Source organism: Theobroma umbraticum, unplaced genomic scaffold (assembly GCF_002168275.2).
Source record: "Theobroma umbraticum cultivar Fairchild unplaced genomic scaffold, ASM216827v3 scaffold_89.0, whole genome shotgun sequence".
Lineage (NCBI taxonomy): Eukaryota > Viridiplantae > Streptophyta > Magnoliopsida > Malvales > Malvaceae > Theobroma > Theobroma umbraticum.
This window is the reverse complement of record NW_018397271.1, coordinates 3,896,495-3,918,079: the sequence shown is the minus strand read 5'-3', so window position 1 is coordinate 3,918,079 and position 21,585 is coordinate 3,896,495. Positions and strand designations below refer to the sequence as shown.

At 31.5% G+C, this 21,585-nt stretch overlaps 1 non-coding gene across 1 annotated transcript; it reads right to left on the bottom strand.

The window, feature by feature from the left end:
- Window positions 1-20,869: 20,869 nt before the first annotated feature.
- Window positions 20,870-20,976, bottom strand: LOC149526517 (small nucleolar RNA R71). Its single transcript, XR_016351933.1, has one exon. It is a non-coding gene; the product is annotated as a small nucleolar RNA R71 (small nucleolar RNA).
- Between the last annotated feature and the right edge of the window lie 609 nt (window positions 20,977-21,585).

Genomic DNA, 21,585 nt, shown 5'->3' with positions numbered 1-21,585 from the left:
ATAATCATTTAAATCAAATATCAAACCCATACATGTAAAGATCACTGCCATCGAAATCATATAACAACTGGCTTAAAGCAATTTAGTATCGTCACACATGCTCTCGTAAAATCCAACATTAACAAAGCTTATATGCAAATTCATAAATCACCTCGTACACGAGGAGTTAAATCCAATTTCATCGTAAAAGTAGAGGGCCTGTGAAAAAAATTGTTATTTCTCACCATGTGAAAACTACGTATGTGAAAACCCCAAGAGATATCACTCTTGAGCAGGAATAGAAATAAAAGACGTGGACTCGCCTTCACATAATAACATCCGGGAGCTCCGATCCACCGGATCCCCACATGCCATAGCAGTCTCAACGATGTTGGCTGACATCAGAGAAATCAGGCGGTTGCAACCGCGTATCATAACTTGTGGCCTAGCCACATACAATCACTGACCATGGCCCCAACCATGTCTAACAGCCCGTCGGTGACCCATAGATTCTTTATCTAGAGCTCACTTGTACTCAAGGGTCACACTTAACCGAAGTGACAAACGGCCTACTCTCGAATCTCCAAGTTTGATAAAACCATTTAAAAGCCAAATCAAGTTTTCAAAGGATCATTTCAAATCATTTTCAAAATACCGATCATAGTAATATGATAAAACCTCATTTTCGTAAGACTTTACATTATAAACCTTTTGCATGAGGTTTAAATGTTAAATCAGCATGGTGAGCATGAAATTCATTCATGAATGCACATCACATAATTAATAAGGCACATTTTGATAAAAATTATAGTAAAAAGCTTGTTTCTCGATTTTAAAATCCTTTACATATATAACTCGTATATATATATGATCAAAGCAAATTTCAAATACTTTAACGTCCACAAACTCCTAGAATATCTACTAGCTCATGCTTTCGACAAATTTTACATTTAAAATAAATCAACATGTATAAATATATATATGTACATAATTATGGAAATTTTTAAAATAGACACCCCTTACTCACCTCACAATAGCAGGATACTACGTCGTTATTGATTCAAGTGCGCATCTAGCTAATTTCTACTTACCGGTCACTTGTTACCTTCTCTGGCACATTACCATGGCTACTTTACTTACTTATACTTTTCCTAGCAATCATTCAAACCCAATACATTTAATTATACACACAATTGGCAACAACTTTACCAAAGAAGTCTTAAATCTTTGTATGCATAATTCTTATCCTTTATTTCTTCAACATTACATTCTCACAACCATTATAGACATTCTTCCTAGTCCATAGCCATTTAACATAAACAATGAAGGATTAGGCCACAATTTGTCTTACCTTTCCTCAATAATTCAACTTGACCTAAAACTAAGAAATTTCAACCTCTTTGGTAGCAAAATCTCACATTCCTTGTGATTCACCAACATGCATGGTTTTCTTGGCTCCCATATGGTATTCTTTGGTTGCCACAAACATTTCGACACATCATAATCCATTCAAGAAGCATACATTCAACCAAACTAACAATTTCTATCTTCCCTACCTTGAAATATTTAAGCCAAACCACCAAACCCTCCTTAAACTTCAACAAAGACATGTGGGTGGGAGGAAAAACCTCTTGGTTTTTTTCTCTAGCTTCTCCAAGCCGAACCTTCCTTCCTTTCTCTCTTTCTTGCTTTCTTTCCTCTACTTTCTCTTGCCTTCCTTCTCCTCTCCTTTCTCTTTTCTTCTTAGTTGTGGGCGGTTTTTCCTTTTCTTTGCACCCACACATGGGCGGATTGCCCGAAGCCACATTTCTTTGCCATTATTTTCTCTTCATTTTTCTTGCATGGGCGGATTGCCCAAAGCTTGATGGCTTTTTTGTCATTTCTCCTTTTCTTTTATGGGGTAAAAGTACAAGGCAAAAGCCTTTGAATTCTTTTCACCTGCCACATCCATTTTCCATCCTTTTTCATTTTTATTTTCTTGATTTCTTTATTCCATTCTTTCTCTTTTCATCTCTTTATTTGCTTCTTATTCTCGTTGGATCAACTCATTCCCCACTCACATTTCATTCACAAATTGTCTCTTTTGCTCATTGGTCCAAAATCTATCCTAATTGCCTACCATCCGCCATCTCATTTTCTCACCTTTTATTTTATTTCCTTTGCCACCTATTTCTTCCAATTACATTTCATGCACAACTTTCCTTTATATTTTAATTGGCCATTTGTTACACCATACAAATCACATGTAACCCACTTTCTTCTTTTTCTATTTGACCACCAAATGCACCAATCACATTACATGCAATAAATTTTAATCTTATTCTTTCTTTTACTTCACATGGTGGGGGTCTCACATGTTTCCCACTAACTTCTCTTTTTTTTTTTGCATATAATAATTTGCATGTAATAGTGAGTTTCACATGTACATCTCATGCTCCACATAATCTAACTTTCCTTGGTTAATAAATTCCCATTTAACTTTAAATATTAAAAATTACACATAAGTCCTAAAACTTTTCTTTATTTACCGTGTTATCCTCCAAACTTTCATGCTTTATAATTCGGTCCTTCCAACGCTTCTTAAATTCCAATTTCTTTCTATTTTCGTTCTTTACATGTGTACAAATATAATATAAGGTTTGCACCCTGTCAAGGTGTCACAATAATATTTAAATATATACTTATCCGCTCGTGCTCATTTAATAAAGTCATGAACTAAACAACACTAATGCATTTGCTGTGCCACAATTTGCTAAACATCTTCATCGACATGAGAATCATCATTTCCATGATCATCAACACTGTCGTGGTAATCACCCTCATTTGATGGATGATAATCACCATCATCGTGTTGCCCGTTAACACCAGCATCATCACCTTGGCCATCATCCTCATGATCATCTTTGTTGTGTGCACCATCATTTTGACTGGTAGACCTGTCTTACACAATGAAAGAAACAAGAAAAGAAAATAGCCAAAAAAATACATTGTTACACTACCAAAAACATAAATACATCTTAAATGCAACCTGAGAAAAATGACAAAATCTAGAAGATTGCACTTGTACATTGATGCTGTCAAAAAGCCAAAGTACAATCTAGTCCTCCAATAACTGCATTGCCTTCTCTTGGTCCTTCTGCTAATCCAGCCTCTACTTGCACATAACCTATCCCAAATGACGAGTTATGACTATACCGTCATCATTTTCTCACCCCATGCTCAACTACAATAAAAGTGAATAAAATGTTAGTTAATAGTAAAACAAAGTATTGTCAGGTATACAAAAAACCATCCTTACTAGCAGTTTGGCTATAGTGTGCGTTTGAAGAGGTAGTATCAGCGTATGCGTTTAAGGCCATGTTGTATGCATATGAAGACATGGCAACGTAAAGGTCTAATGATCAAGTTGGGAAAAAAAAGTTGGACTGACATCGACCTGCTCATCCCTTGTCCATCAACTAAAAGCATGACTAGTCGTTGTCTCAACCTAGGCTAGTGTGCCTCTACTTAATAGTGCCACTAGATTTTTTCTCCTTAAGAGCTTTCCTATTTAGTCTTTGATGAAGACCTCTTTCTTCTCGATCATCTATCTGCCCTATTAGATTGTACAGTTGCCCTTCAAATAGAAAGACACCTATGTCTAACTAATATGCTTGGCTAACCTCCTCAGGTATGGGCTCCAAGGTTTCGTGTGTCCACAATTGCAAAATACATACATTGCAATTAGTTTGAAAAATAGTTGACATATGACAAGAAAAAAATAGTAACGTTTCGCTTACCTGCTAAATGGAATCCAACTTTTCCACTGCCTGGTAGAACAACTTTGACTTCTGCTTGCGCTGTCATCTACACATTCGTGGATAAATGTCATCCTTGTGAACATCGAAGGCAATTAAATTTTGGAAAGCAAGAATAACCTCCGTTACCCAGAACTGCAAGTCAATTGTAAACATTATAATCACCTAAATGATACACAACATGTCTTAATAAAATGTTATGTGAAAAGAAAAATGGAAAATGTTAGGTGACACTACTTGTGTCACCCATGCAATCCATATAGGTTGTAATGGAAAAGCTTAGGCTTTTCCAACATTTCGAGAGGAACTTCGAACCCCTTAAATAGATAGTCCTCAATTAGCCTCCATACATAGTAACCCCATGAGAAGACATTCCAAGCATCAATGTCTTTGACCAACACCAACAACCATATCGTCACTTGTCCTTTGAAGTCTTGTCCAAATAAAATATTATTCGTGAGCAAGATGAGGGCCACCTTTGTTGCATCTCTTCATTGCTGAAAGTTGCCATACTGGACCTATCAAGCATCTACTACAGCTTCACATTATCCTTTCTTTTCCAATATCTATCATGAATTCCTTTAAGAAAGACCTTGTACAGACATGAGAAAACATCTGACATGTGGCCAAACTTCAATCATGTCACAAGGGAGAACACACGCTTAGAGAAACGAGCCTTGGTCTTGCTATTGGCAAACCATAACTCATACTCCATTGTACCAACTTTAGTGATTCTGCATACCATGATATTTTGTAAATTGTTCAATGCCATGCCTAAAACCACTAAGTTGTTACATGGCAAACAATTTGAACAAACTATGAAAGGCAAATAAAATTCAAAAAACAACACCCTATCCTTACCTAAGCAATTTGAAAGAGAAAATATTAAAGAAAAGTAGTAAAAAGGTAAAAAGATCTTCTATTTCATTTCTTTTTCAAATGTGTATACCATTAACTATAATGCCTCCATTTATAGGCTTACGTAGATGGAAAGGGAATGAATTTACATAAATAGGGAGGATGAACTTAGTAGATAGGAATATACATATACCAAATGAATTTAGACAATAAGGAGGGCGGAAACCCATGATGAATCAGAAAAATCAACAAAAACCCATTAAAAAACACAACAAAAAATTCACCATTGACTAACTTATCTCTTGACGCAGTTGCGAACTTGTTGTCGTGATTAATTACTTTGCTCTGAACTTATTCGAATACTTTGCTAGCATTGGGAATAAGGAATGAATCAAATGATCTCTGCTCTCTGGTCTCAGTTAACCTAACGTTTAGCAATAAGAAATAAAAGCGATGGCGTGTAAAATACCTGGCCATTGATACACCTAGCATCCAATATCAAACGGTTTCATTAAAGGTATTTTTATCTCAACATCTTTTCTATTGGATAAAGCTAGTTAAAATTATGGCGAGTCAAATAATCTCAACATGGCATGTAACAACCTTTATTTCAACATGATAAGCAAATTTTTTTTTTCAAAAGTATATGTAGCAACTTTTTTTTTAACATGGCGTGTAACAACATTTTTTCAACACAGTGTGGAACATCTTCTTTTTACCATGGCTTACAGCTAATTTTTTTTAACATTGCGTACAACAACAATAGTTTTCACCATGTGCAAATCCTGTGATAGTTATTACATGGTTTTTGTTTTTTATTCACTGAAGTGAAATTAGAGAGGCCTACTAATGAGACAATGGCTGCCACTACTATAGAGGTCATTGGAGCTTGAATGAAAAGTCCTTGAATGTCTTGTTTTTTTTTTTTCAGCTCCTAAGAGTTTTGTTGATCATTTTCTTTTTATTGAAAACTTAAGTAGAGTTGCTCATGGTTTTGATGTTAAGCATATGATTTTGTAACATGGCATGTAACAACATTGTTTTTAACCTTGATTTTTCATTGTCGAATTGAGATACATTTCTTGGTTTGCAACTTAAAACATCTAGATAATTATTTTCTATTGGGTTACTTCTACACAACATGTGTAATGACTAAGTTGTTACATGGAATGCGTCAATAAACACAGTTGTTACAAGCCATGGATACTAGGCAATTATTTATTAACATCATGCCAATATATATTGTCAATTACACGTCATGATGCCTATATATATTATTAATTGCACACCATACTTATATGTATTGTCAACTACACGCCATGCATAAATATACATTGTTATTACACGCGATACTTAGAATTCCTAAAATGCTACATGCTAACCGTAAATTCCTAAGCTACTACAAGCCAAATATCAAATACGAAATATAAAACAACCAAATGCCTTTTATGTGCAGAATGCAAAGAAATATTCAAATTTGTAAGGAAATTAATGTGAATCATTGCACAAGGTGCCAACATCATTTTACATGACTTAAACAAAGAAAACAAACAAACCACTAACTCTATTGTAAATATAGGTAGTATTAATTAAAATGATGTAGCTAACATAAGGATTCATTTACAATGGAAAACAAGCTTCAAAATATAGAAGATGAAAAATATCAAACCACTTCCACTTGGCATATCTTTGATTCCCTTGGCACCATTTGCAATTTATTCTGAATCTCTAATTTTGATAGATTTTTTAAAGTTATTCTTATTCTAAGCTTCTCCAAAACTCTCGCATTCTTTAGGAAATACTCAACTATTTCCATTTGACCACTAAATGAATAGATTTCACTCACCTTACGATGAGACAAAAGACAAAAAGGTACTTTTTTAGGTTAATGCTAGAATAGATCTCTAAATGATCCCTAAACCCAAAAAGAAAAAGAAAATCTTAAAAGCTTAGAACTTTAGAAATGCGCAAAATAACTATTAGATATATTTTAATTCATACATTATGAATGATAAAAGTCTCCAAGTTAATTGAACTTTCAAGCAACTCAGCCAATCCAGTTCTTTACCACTAAGTCCTCTTTCTAATATCTACATGGACCAAGTTGCGAAACATAGGCACATGCTTCTTTCACAAATCAAAAGCCTAAAAATACAATAATAATAAAAAAAAGGTAGTGTTAGATTATAAATTGCAATGAAACTGCAAATTCAAGACATTACACTACTCAAAAACATAAATCCATCATACAAGAATTTACAAGCATCCTTTTGGGGTCTATTTTGAAATTATCAATTATGGGATATTTGTACCAACTATATTTTCAAAATGTAGCATCAATGGGAAAAAGTTAGTGAACTTACCAATAGTAACTCTTTATTGAAATGAAGTGATCGGACATTACTAATTCTATTAAACAAATTACTTACAGTATTAAGGTTGACCTCATCCAGAAATCGATTACATAGATCACTTATCCTAGCTTTGACAAGAGAATGTAGGTTTACTAATGAATAGCTATTTACTAGAAAACCAGAGTATTTGATGTAGACAAAACTTGAGGCATTAATGGCAACATGAAAAAGGTTGATCTGAGATATCACCATGATGATCTAAATTCAATTTCTTTAGTGAAGATTTACAAATATTTAACTCTATTAGACTTTCATATTAACCAGAAGACTATATCAACAACTCTTCAAGCACAAGGCAACCAAAAACCTTTGAACTGAATCATCATTGACAAAGTTTATATCGCCAAGATAGAGAGTCTTTAAACTTGCAACACAGACATGAGTAGGATGGTCATAAAAATAGCAGTATAAACATATAGTTTCAATTTCATGAGTATCTTATTTCTAAAGAGACTTGGAGGTAACATACCACTAAAATCATCTGTAATGGACATCATAAATAAAGTTATTGAACATTTCATCGTAATGAAAGGATATCCAACTAAATAGTCAATAAGCATCAAGATCTTCATATAATCCATGAAAATTGATACGAAATCTCTCAATACATCCCACAATAAGGAACAACAGCACTCTATCCACAAATTTAATGAACCCATATGGAAGGTGGGCATCACTAAAAAAATCAAGAATAAAAACTAAGAAAGAAATCTCCACCTGCTTGATAAATTAAAGGTGCGGACTATATATTTTAAAGAAAGCAAAGACAAAATGTCAGAAAAAATTGAATCTAATAAAGTGCTAAATCTAATGTAAAATTTCTAAACTTAGGGTTTCATAGAGGATTTTCTTCAATTTTTTGATGAAATAGGTGTTTTGGATAGGGAAAAATTAAATTTGAATTTATGAAAACACCTTAGAAACACTTCAATCAGTGCCAACTGCTTAGAAAAAAAAGGACATGTAGAGAGTTACGAGAATGTAAAGTTTTGCTTTGTGGGTTGTGTTGAAAACGACTCGTTAAAAGTGTTTAAAACCACGTGCAAAACAAGTTAAATGTTGTTACATGTCATGCCTAAAAATCCTTGGTTGCTACACACCAACCTTAAAAATAATTAGTTGCGATATGCCATGCGTAATCACTAAGTTGTTACATGCCATGCCTAAAAATCATTGGTTGATACGTGGAATCTAATAACATTTTTTCACTAGGTGCTACATGCCACGCCTACATTACCAAATTTGGTACACACCATGCTAGCAAATAAAGTTCTTACATATCATGTGTAACAACTGAAAGATATGCCTGCATGTACATGTGGTTGATTGAAAGCATCATACCAAAAAGCACTTGTATTCATCCAACAACTTTAAATGCAGATGCAAAGTATTAAGACCTTAAATTAGGAGTCTTGATTCTCATTGCTGTGATTAAATGTAAAGAGACTAAATATCTCTTCAACTACATTTCTTCAAAAATGTTTCACTTTAAAGTGGCTCCATTTTCAATAGTCATTTAATTAAATGTTTTTTGTTTAGATTTATCCTTTCAACCAGTATAAATAGCTATGTAATTCAGCGTGTAAGTCAAGTCATTTCTAAGTCATTTTTGAAGTAAAGCAAAATTATATGAATTCCAATTCATTTATATTTTAGTGAATTTCAGTTCTCTTGTATCATTTCTCACCTAAACCTTAAACACTAAACTCTAAACTAATGCAATGATGCAAAAATGGACAAATGTCCAAATGACTAATTTGCATGTCTCCTATTCCCACTTCACCAATTCTATTAACATAAAACTAGCTATAGGAGACATGACGATTAATCATTGGACATTGTGTCCATCTTTGCTTCGTTGTATGGTTACCATGTATTAATGCTCCATTGCGATGGTACATTCATTTCAAGAAGCATGATGTTGTGTAGGAGACTAGTGTAGAAGTAACCCTTGGGGATTTATGGTTTCACATCTTCCTCATTTGGAGTCACCACAATAGTAGGGATAATAGCCTAAACATTTACCTTGGGGATTTCTGGTTTCACATCTTCCTCCTTTGGAGTCGCCATGATCGATTCTTCTTTTTGTTTCTCATCAAGGTTTTCGTACTCTTTGAAATACATCTACAACAAAATATAGCAATGCACATGTAGGCTATGCGTAATGAACAGTTAACCTAGAGAAGCTACATGACGTTTACAAAAAAAATTATTTTGTTACATGCCATGCCTATAAATTCTTAGTTGCTACACGTCATGCATAATGAATAAATTGTTACACGCCATTCCTAAAATTCCAATGTTGTTACACGTCATGCTTAAAATTCATAAGATGTTACACACCATTCCTATAATTCCTAAGATGATACACGCAATGCTTGAAATTCATTGGCTGCTACACCCCATACTCATGCACTTACGGAAATCTCTAGAGTTGTTACATGCCATGCCCATTTTCTCTCCATATGCTAACAACATTCAACCCAAATAGGTATGGTGTGCAATATCTCTAGAGATTTCAATAACTTCAAACAACATCAAATGCCATTTAACTGCAAAACCTTAAACCAAATTATCAAGCAATATGGCATTCAAACAACAAAACCCACTCAAAAAAACAATAAAAAATTCAACATTCACTGACTTACTGTTTGTTACAAACTTGTTTGCTGTGACTAATTACTTTGCTCTAAGCTTGTTCAAACACTTTCCTAGCTTTGAAAATGAATCAAACAATCATTTAGTATACCTACCATATAATATACTTAGCATTTAAGGTTTAGGTACATGTCAAAAAAATAAAAAAACCTTTTTACCTAATGAGAGGAGGTTTTTTTTTTCAAAATGTCATGTAGAAAATTGTGGGCAGATTTATTTTCAGAAACCTATGCATGAATGAGAGTGCACGTGAATAAGGAAGCTTCATTAAGGGCAATTTTGTTCCAAAATCTTTTTTCTTGGCTAAAAGTAGTTAGAATTATAAGAAAGTTATTTCCAAAAACACCTTATCTTTAAGGGTTAAAAAAATTTTGCCCTTCTTAAAATAAATAACTGTGTTTTGGTGTCACAAGTTAACTGAACAAAAATTCAATGGTTGAATTTATAGAAAAATTAAATATAAAATTATGATTAATAAAAGAATGTTAATATTTTGCTTTTTCTTCAAAATAGGATTTGGATTTACATATTTTTATTGTGAAATATAACCTGAAATAACAACTATAAGAGAAAACTATTAATAAAGTAAGAAGATCTAATTTGAAAATGAGTATTTACAAATGAAGTAAAGGCTCTACTTATAGACTAATAATTCCTTATCTAGATAGAATTTATAAGATAAAGATAATGCTAAGCGATTTGATTTGGATGGATTTTATCATAATTTTAAACCAATATAATCTACATCCAAATCTATGTATACATAATCAAATATACAAGTTCAAATCAGATTACACTCTTATGTTTGGCCTATTGGGCTATTTGGCATGTTTTGGCTACATGGCCTAGTCTAAACTCTTGAGTCGTGACATAATGAACGTTCATATATATATTCATAACACTCCCCTTTTAATGTCTATTGTATTAAGCATATGTCCCATCAACTTTACTTAGAAAAAGCCTTAAAAGAAAAAATCCAAGTGAAGGAAAAAGAGTTCATAATTCTCTTCAATAATAAGGTTTCAAAATACTGCCTCATTAAAAACCTTACAAAGAAAAACCTAGTGGACAAAATTTGGAAGAATGAAATGAGTACAATGTGTATTTTACTTCCCTTTATGACTATATTATTGGAGATTTTTTTAATGTATTCTAATTTTTTGTGCCAACGTTTCAAATGTTGCAATAGGAAGTGCTTCGCTAAATAAATCTGCTAGATTGTCACTTGAATGAATTTGTTGAATATTAACATCACCCTTCTCATGTATTCCCCAAATAATTAAATATAGAAACATAATTACATCCACTACAAGAGAATATGTCTCTTCATAATCAATACTAGGTGTTTGGATAAAACCTTGTGTGAAAAGCCATGCTTTATATCTCACAATCTCATTTTTCTCATTTCATTTTCGCACAAAACCCCATTTAGATCCCATTGGTTTTACATTATTTGTTGTATGGACTACAAGTCCAAAATTTTCATGTTTTGCAAGTGAATTCAATTCTACCTTGATTGCGTCTTTCCATATTGACTAATCATTTTTATGTCTACATTCTTCAATAGATGTAAGTTCAAGATCCTAATTATTTTTTCATAATATTGAGAACTATATTATATGCAAAAATATCATCAATATTTATTTAATTCCAGTTCCATCTTTCCCGTCATGACATAATTTACTGAAATCTTTGTATTTCAATGATTTTAGGTATCTAAATTTCTTCTGAAATTTTATCAATTATGTCAAGGGTCTCTTTTAGAGTTTCTATTTCTTCTTTCTAACCATCTGAAATATTTTCGAGGATTTTTATCTTTAAAACCAATTAGTCCCCCATGCTTCTAACTTACCTTAGACTCATTAGCAATAAAAGATTGTCCTACAAGGACATCAATATGATTGGAGCATTTGTAGTTAGTATATGAGATTTAGTTACTCCCTTTACGTTAGTAAATGTGTATGATAATTGATTTGCTATATTTTGCATATAAATTATCTTTTGAACTTCATGTTCTTATTGATTTATGCGATAATCAAAACTAGATAATGATAATGCATTTAACAAAATTTCTTTACCAATTGCTTATTTTCTTCCCTTAGTATCGAAAAAATTATTTTATTAAAATAACAATCAGTAAACATTACCATGAATAAATTTCCTATTGATAGTTCTAAATATTTAATTATAGATGAAGATTTGTATCCAACATATATTCCTAACCTCTTTTGAGAACCTATGTCTATGAGTTATGGTGGAGTAATTGGGACATATAATACACATCTAAAAATTCTTAATTGGGAACTATTTACCTTATAACCATAAACCAATTATATAGAGAAGAATTTATGATAACTCATTGACCTGATGCGTACAAGTGCTGTTGTATGCAAAAATGACATACCCCTAAGTAAAAATAAGGAGTTTAGTTTTCATAAGCAACGGTTTTGCAATCAGTTGGAAGTATTTAATAATTGATTCTACTAAACCTTTTTGTGTATGAACATGAACAATAGGCTATTCAACAATTATTCCAATTAATATACAATATTCATTAAAGGCAAGAGATATAAATTTACTAGCATTGTCAAGATGAATTTCTTGATTGCATAATCAATAAAATGTGCTCGCAAACGAATGATTTGTGCCAGCAATCTTGCAAATGTCAAATTCCGAGTTGATAATAATCACATTTGTAACAATCTTGTTCTTGCATCGATTAAAATAAAAAAATCTAAATAATCCACATAGGGGATGTGTGGGTCCACATATATCATCTTGAATACATTTCAAAAATGTAAAGGATTCAATCTCAACTTTAGCTGGTTTTGGCCTTATACTTAATTTGCCTTAGGAGCAAGCAACACATGATCATTCATTAAATTAAAAAATCTTTTGCCTTTTCAATGGATGAACATATGAATTTTTTTAATAACTTTTCTCATCATTATTGATCCTAGATGGCATAATCGATAATGCCAAACAATAAAATCATTAGTAAACTTCTTATTTATTATATCATGAGTTTTAATCATTCTAATGTTTGTGTAGTATAATCTAAAGGACAAAGTAGATAATTTTTTCAATACACACTTCTTGCCCAAGATAATAAATATAATATAAAGGTATTCAGTGTCTTTTTCATTTGTTATCTCAATATAATAGCCATTCAAACAAATATCTTTAAAACTTAATAAATCTTTTTTGAGACTTAGTAGAAAATAATGCATCCTTTATTATGACTTTGTTCCTCCAGGTAATAAAATATTGGCTCTTTTGGAGCGTTTTAATTAATCTTGTACTACTAGATATTATATTGACATTGGCTTATTCCCTTGTCAAGTGAGAAATATTTTTTATCTTTAAATATAGTGTGCATTGTAGCCCTGTCTGCTAGACATATATTTGAATCATTAATCTTGGACTAAACTAGATTAATATCCATATTTTTCTTCAATATATAGTAAGAAACTTGCAAGTTGACATAAGAGAACATTAAATATAGAATTTATTATTAAAACACATCATAACAACATATTATTTAAATAATAATAAGAACATATAAAAATATTTTCATAATAGAGTTATACTAAAACACACCAACAAACTATTAAGAAATTTCATTCTTAGATATTTTCATCATAACTCATATGATCAATTCCTCCATCAGGGTGGATAAGAAAATCAACAACATCTAGATGTGCTATATCAGCTTGGTCATGGTTAAATCATCTTAAACAAAATTTATTTTAATATTATTTTTTTAGTTTTCAATGATGTTTAATAAAGTTTAATAAGATGTTTCAACGTATGATAGATACATGACCAATAACCTTTTATGCCACTCAATGACATCTATTTTTTATATTCTTTTTATTCTATCCACTTTTGTCTTTTTGTCATATCTCTTTACTATTTATTCACTGTTGGTAGTTAAAAGTATTCATCCACTTTTGGTGACTAAATGTATTCATCCACTTCTGGTAGTTAAATGTATTCATTAGTAGCTCGTTATTTTGCACAACTATAAAAAGACATGAAATCCAAAACAAACGTGTTTTCAAATTATCCAAAGTATAATATTTTTCACTTGTTATAAAATAGATATCATACAAAGTCAATTTCATATGTTCAACTTAAATGTCTTATGCAAAATCTCATAGTATCAAAGATAGATTTACATATATTGAGCATAATCACATTTAAAATTCAAAACAAAGAAATCATGAATTGATTCCAAAAATCAAAACAAAGAGATTATATATATAATTATATATATTTGCATGCTCAAGTCGATTTAATTAATCAAGAGACAAAATATGATACACACTAGATGATAGAAAATTCATAATAAAGTTGATTTTTAGAGGATTGATAATTCTATTTTATAGAATTATTTTAGTCCAATTTTGTTATTAAATATTAGCTTAAGTCATTAATTTTTAATTAGAATTTAGTTGTTTTTATAATTAGTTTATATTTATTAAGTTATTTTAATTTTATATTTATTTACTTTAAATTGGCTATTATTTATTACTTTTTATGCTTTTGTAGGATTAAAGGGAGTAAGGCTTACTTTTAGAAAGTAAGGTGTTTTAAGAACCTAAAATTCTGCTTGCATATACTTTAGTATTTTGATCATAACTAGTGTCCCAAAAGTCCAAATGATAAGCTTCTTGTGCCATTGAAAAGCTAAGAGACAAGTGTACAACTTTCACGAAGATCACTTACCTAGTTCTACCTCAAAGACAGAAAAAATCACATCAGAATATGGTAAGGTGTAATGCTACAGGAATGAAAATTTTAAAGATGATATTTGATGTTTGGGCTTCATTAAACTTTTAAGCCCAAAAGTGTGTGTCAGTAGGTTAACTCAAAGAATTTTGGGTTAAAATTATTAATATAAATAAGAGTTTTAAGAGAAATTAGGGGAGACAACTCTAAGAGATTCAAGAATCTAAAACATGAAGAAGAAACTCAAAAAGTGAGGCTACAATTAATCGTTTTGTTTTCTTCCTTAACTTTTATTTTTCTTGTTACTCTCAATGGTTAAAATTTATAGAATGTTATTTGTCTTTGCAATTATAAGTAGCTAATTTTATTTTTTAATATTGCAATTGAACTTACATATAATCTAATTTTTTTAATCTCTTTCTTACTTATCTTTAATGGGATTTGAATTGTTTATTCCAGTTTATTTTTAATGCTCTTTAATCAATTGGCCACCAATTAAATTGATATAGGAATCTAAATAAACTTAGGAAAGGGAGTTTAGTACAGACTAAAATTGAAATAGCATATGATCATATTAATTGATTTGTGTATATGATAAAGATATACTTATATGCTATATGTAGTCAGAATTAGAACCTAAACTTAATAAGTTTGTTTTAATTTTAATTCACATAGAGACATAGTATTTTGGTTAAAATAGATAGTTTTATAAGACAAGTCGGGAGACCTTTATTAATAATTGATAACTCTAGATTTGTAATTTAACCCATTGAAATAAGTTAAAAAAGAGAGATAAGATTGAGATGAAACGTGAGGAATATTGTAATCCTAAGCTTGCTTGATTTGATTTTTACCTAAGTTATTATTAGTTTAATTTTTCTTTTTAGTTTAAATTTTGGTTAATTAGTTTTAGTTAATTAATTTAGTTATTTGATTTTGATTGTTTGGATAAGATTAAATTGTTCTAATTTTAATACTTAACAATAGTCTAGATCAATTCTCTTTGGGATTAATGCTCTACTTACCAATATATTATCTTTATGATACGTATCCTTGTATATGTAGAATTTTAACTGACAAGGATGAAAACAGAATATCAAGTCACTTACTTTATTTACGAAAACTAAAAATCAAAGACCAACCATTGAAAACCTTTTGAAGCCAAAACTTGAAACCTGAAAGATTAAAGAATTGTACTAATGAAATATAACCTGAAAGAACTACTATGAGATAAAAGTATTAATAAAGTAAGAAAATCTTATTCAAGAGTGTGTATTTACAAATGAAGGGATCTATTTATATGCTAATTACCTCATGTCTAGATAAAATTTATAAAATAAAAGTAATGCAATGGGATTCGATTTAAATGGATTAAATCCTAATCTTAATCCAATCTAATATACATTTAAATTTAGATATAAATAATAAAATATAAGAGTCTAAATCATATTATACCTCTATATCTAGCTTACTAGGCTATTTGATTTGTCTTGACTACATGGTTTGGTTTGAACTCTTGAGTTATGACATAATGAAAATTCACACATACATTCATAATAATTTTTAAATTGTTGTGTCTATTTTTTATTCTTACTAAATACTTTTTTTTTTCTATTTTATGTTTTCAAATAACTATAATTTTTTCATATTTTTATCTTTTAACCTTTATTTAAATAATAAATGAATTCATTATTTCACCGACAGGAACTAGTAATATTAATGTTCCAGTACTCTCCTATGTGAAAAAGTAAAAATAAAAAATATACTTGTAATGTTATATCCTGTGATGGAACTAGTTGCCAGCTGCGACCATAGTTTTTTTCACATTGTGGATTACACTATAAAAGCCAAAAAACCAGCGATATTAACAAGTCAAATTGATCATTCTCTAAGCAAACTGAGTTGGAAAAAATAGATCAAAATTGCATTTTCGCTTAAGGTTAGTTGAATCGAGACATAAAGGACTGGGTTTGAAAGTGACCTCTAACGACTGGCACCGCTTTTGTCCTCTTTTATCTTCCCATAAATAAACTTCCCACTCTTGTCTAATTCATGTCCGAAATTCCTTTGATATTCCTGGGACAATATCTGTCAAATGCTCCCGTAATGGCGGACGATGAAGGCGCATGAGGTAGATCAGTGGTTCGTGTTCCTTTCCGGAAACAGATTATTGGCTGGTGAATAGAAGTTTGATGATCGTCAAATACTTTATCACATTCATGATTTTGTTGACGGTGTTGCTTCTGTTGCTGCCACTGTTGTTGCCACCATTGCCGCCACCGCCATCGATGCTTCTGTTGGTACCGGTTTTGATCATGGTTGTTCTCTTATTCTTGGCGTTTTCACCATCGCAGGAACCCGACGCTGCTGTCTCTTGGGTGTGATATGTATAAAGAGTTGTTTCTTCATATAGATGCTAGTAAGAGAAGCCAAAATCCATGGTGAAGTCTTCGAAGATGCGCTTCCCATGGAGCAGTACAGGTGAAAATCCATTGCATGCTCAAGCTTCCTCTCCTAATTTTCTTGTTATGAAATTCAACTTCTTGTTGTTCTTGTAATTGACGTTATAGCTAGCTTGGAGTTTGGACCTCAAATCAGAATCCTGTCCTCCTAGTTTTTGTTTTGTTTGGTTCTGCTATGTTCTCGTTTTCTCGGAAGTGAAACTTTTTCCATATAGAAAGTAGTTTGCACGTTCATATTGTGCTTTAAGAACAGCAAAAGACAGATCGTGGAGGGGTGGTATTGACGAGTAAAAGGAGGGCGGCATTAGTAGGCCTATAGCACAGGCATAGGGGCCCCATTGGTGAGGCGCAGGGATCCATCTGCTCCTCCAGCAGTGTGGCGTGACGCTGGTGAGACTTAAATGCATGCACTCGGAATTCATGGAGTCTACAGACCTATTGACTGTGAGACCCTAATCCACTTCTTAGCCTCTTATGCCAAAACCCTGTTTCCCGATGAAGCCCTATCAAGTTTTTTTCAATTTTTTTTTTATTTTCTATATGTATAAAATCCTGGATTATACTCTCTATTAGTTTGAATTAACAATAAAACTAATTCAATTCATACTCTTAACCATATTATTTTATTTCACTTTAGTAGATATTATGTATTGACGACTTTGACGTTATAACTGTAATTTATGATAAATCATTGCTATGAATAATCAATGTAATAAAATGAAAATTAACTATTATTGATAATGTTTGAAGTAAAAAAACTATATGATTTTAAATAATTTAATTAAGTTTGATAAAATTTGAGTTTAATCCGATTTGATTTTATATAAAAATCATTAACTAAAGTTCAAAATAATCCAATAATTTAAATTTCAAAAACTGGAGTATCTAAATTGAATAATCTAATTAACAGGAAAGAAAGAGACTTGATCTCGGAAATGATTCAAATTTTTATTGACTTGAAATGATCCAATCAAAATCTATTCCAAATGATTAATTGTCAGGTTTAATTCGTATTTGGTAGTAATAATTGAAAGTTAGTGATAAAAAGAGTAAAAACATTAAAATTTAACTTTATACAAATTTGACCACTCGAAAACGGAATAAATTTAAATTTCTTAAAATGACATTACAGAAGACCCAATTTTAGGACACCAATAACAATGTCAACAAACCTTTTCAAAATTTTGTTTTTAGTTTAATATATATATATATATATATATATATATATTGGAGGTGATAAAATTTTGGTTAGATAATCAAGCAGATTGAGGATTAGGTTTTGGGGGCTTTAAGACCCTTTATTTGTTAAAAGGAAAAAAAAAAAGAAACAAAAATTCAATGGAGTCAATGATCACGATGATTACAAGTAGGAGAAGAAACTAGAAAATTGTAATGTTTGCAATCCCAAATATGGCTAATTCCACTTCATATCCGAGCTGTTTGTGTTATGTTACTTGGGTCGATGTGCCTGGAATTACTATCCCCACAAAAAGGTCTGTCATCTGTGCAAATTTGGAGTCTGGACAGGATTGAACACTAGAATATTTGTAGAAAGAATGGAAATGTACATGGAGAAGAGTTCATCTTTTGGTCAAGGTCTTTGATGCAAAATTCTCAACAAAGAAGCAGACTCGAGATCAAATTTCAGCTGCCTAATAAACTAATTTGACTACTCACCATAGTCTCAAGTTAACAGCATAGCAATATTTGGCACTATCCTCTCTCTCCGGCAGTGAGTGTCATCCCTACTCCGTAAAATCCATTCGTGTTTTGTCTGCACAGAAATTTGGGGGAAAAAAGGAAACACAGAGGACATCAACCTCACCCACCATAAACATTTCTCATCTATGACCACCCTGGGGCCTGGCCGGCTAGTATTTGCGTTTAATAAAGTTTATAATTATTCATCTCACAAGAAGATAAAGCTGTCAAATAAGTTGGCCAGTTAAATATAGAAAATGTTAAAGAATTATAATTTTGTTTTTTTCTTTAATAATGGATATCAATTCATTGGTACATGATCTTATTTAAAGAGTAGAATTTAAATTTTTTTAATTAAAAAAATTACAAATATCGAAAATGTTAATTTGTGAACAGGTCAACTATCTTCCCATTCAATTTTGATATTCTTACTGACTCACAAATCAGTTAATAACTCACTAAAAATCAGAGTCTTGCCTTACCTAGCTCGAGTAGTTCCCTAAGGGCCTGGCCCTGGCCCTGGCCCCTCTCTTCTCACCTCTGGTACGTAGAGATAATTAATCCCACATGATAATGGTGAAACTGGAAAGGTACTGGTCGATTCTCTCATGCTTTATTTGGACCAAAACATCTCTCTCTTGATAACCCATCAATTGCTTTTATTGACATTTGAAGTCGGAATCAGCTTGTCGGCGAATCGGCATGAATTTGGTATTATTGCATCACAAGGGTGCATGTATTTTCCTTTTCTATATCTAATACAATTAATTCCATAATGCTCACATTTGTTGCATAGTTTCTATTCCAGTTGGTGTCGCGTATAGACTGGAGACGGCGATTGGAAAATGGCAACTACACAGAAAGAAACAATACGGAAAGAGTTGAACAAATTAATTCAATAAGACAGTTTCGAGTTGAATTGAAAGAACCCTATACGTCTAATATTCATAGATCCAGCTTTTAAGAGAGATTCATTGAACTTTGGACTGAGAGAAGAAGTTGCACCTATTTATAATTTACATCATTATCATACCATAGAAGGCCTTCCCTACGTTTCCAAATTCAATATCAACTTTTTAATTGATACAAAGTTTTAGAGCTGAGCTATTTTACACCTTCTAACTTTTACTATTCAACTCTATTAAAAGTTCGAGAGTTCATTTAAAATTTATATTTCGATGAAGACAATTTGGAAAACATATTAATAGAAATTCAATTTGAAACGAAAAGAGTAATTAAATAAGGTTTTTATTTTTTTTAATACAGATTTTACTTGTTTGGTTGTTAAATTATTATTTTATTTTTGTTTATTAAGTAAGTCGGAATAAAAAATTAACAATATTTTCTATGAATTACAAATTGTAAAAGTATCTTTTAAATAACAAATGTATGATTCTATTTTTATATAAAATAAATATGCTAGGCATATTGTTATGCTTTAATCCTTTTTTTTTTATCAATTGTGATTTTACTTTTTATCTTATTTTATTTTTAACACTGCTTTGTTTTAAATTTGATACTTACTGAAAAATAGGTAAAAATCTCTATGGAAAATGATACTCGACTTACCTTTATATTACTTGTACGGTTATGTGCACTTACGTGTACTAATCCGACAAATTTTTGGCATCGTTGCCAGGGATTTGTTTCCTATTTATATTTATTGATATTAAATTAAACAGATTATCTTAGGCCAAGCTTTTTTTTTTCTTTTGTGTTTTTCAAATGCATTTTGACATTTTATGCACAGAATAAGAAACTTAAAGACTATCTCATGTGACCTAAAGATTGAGCAAATGTTTCAAAGATTGAGATGAAAAAGTCAACTAGATTATAATTCTTCTAATACAATGGATGAACAACCAAAAGAGCGACAAGTCCAAGAAAAGGTAGTTAAAGAGAATCGTTTGTTAAGGGACTATGTTGTTCCTCTAGTACAAGGTATCCCATCAAGCATCAGAAAGCCAACCGTTCAAGAAAATAATTTCAAGATCAAGTCGGCCATCATCACTATGATCCAAACATCTGTTTAGTTTGGTCTTTCAAATGATGACCCACATGCTCACATATCTAATTGCCTAGAGATATGTGACACATTTAAGTACAACAGGGTCATAAATGATGCCATTCAACTAATATTATTTCCATTTTCATTAAGGGATAGAGCAAAGGTGTGGTTAAATTCATTACCCACGGGCTCAATCATAACATGGGATGACTTTACCAAGAAGTTCCTTGCAAATACCTGCCTTCGACGAAAATAGCTAAAATGAGGAACGACATTACTTTGTTCATACAGTTTGATGGTGAGTCACTATATGAAGCTAAGGATAGATACAAAGACTTACTTAGGTGTTGCTCACATCATGGTTTTTTGAAGTGGCTTCAAGTTTTGACATTTTAAAATGGATTATGAAGCCAAGTTTAAGATACAATTGATGTAGCTTCAAGAAGAGCTCTTATGGGAAAGACTATCGATGAAACATATAACCTATTAAAAGAGATGGCGTCCAACAATTAGCAATAGCCATAAGAATGATCCACACATAAGAGAGTAGTTGGAGTTCATGAGATTGATGCCATCACGACATTAACTACACAAGTAGCTGCTCTAACTTAAAAGTTTAATCCTTTTAGTATTAATCCTGTCTAAAGTGCTTTTGTAGTGTGTGAACATTGTGGAGATGGACATATTGGTGACTAGTGTCCAAGCAACAATGTGGAAACAATTCAATTCCTTAGAAACAGACAACAAAACAACCACTTCTCTAGCACATATAATCCTGGATGGAGAAACCATCCAAACTTTTCATGGGGAAACAACTAGAGGCATCAATTGCAAGACCAAACATACCACTTGGTTTTCAACAACAAGCGAGAGCCCCCAATCTTGATAAAAGGCCATCCATGGAGGAGTTAATGATGCACTATATGGCAAGATAGGCTCCCTCATCAATAGTCAGGTAACCTTATTGAGAAACC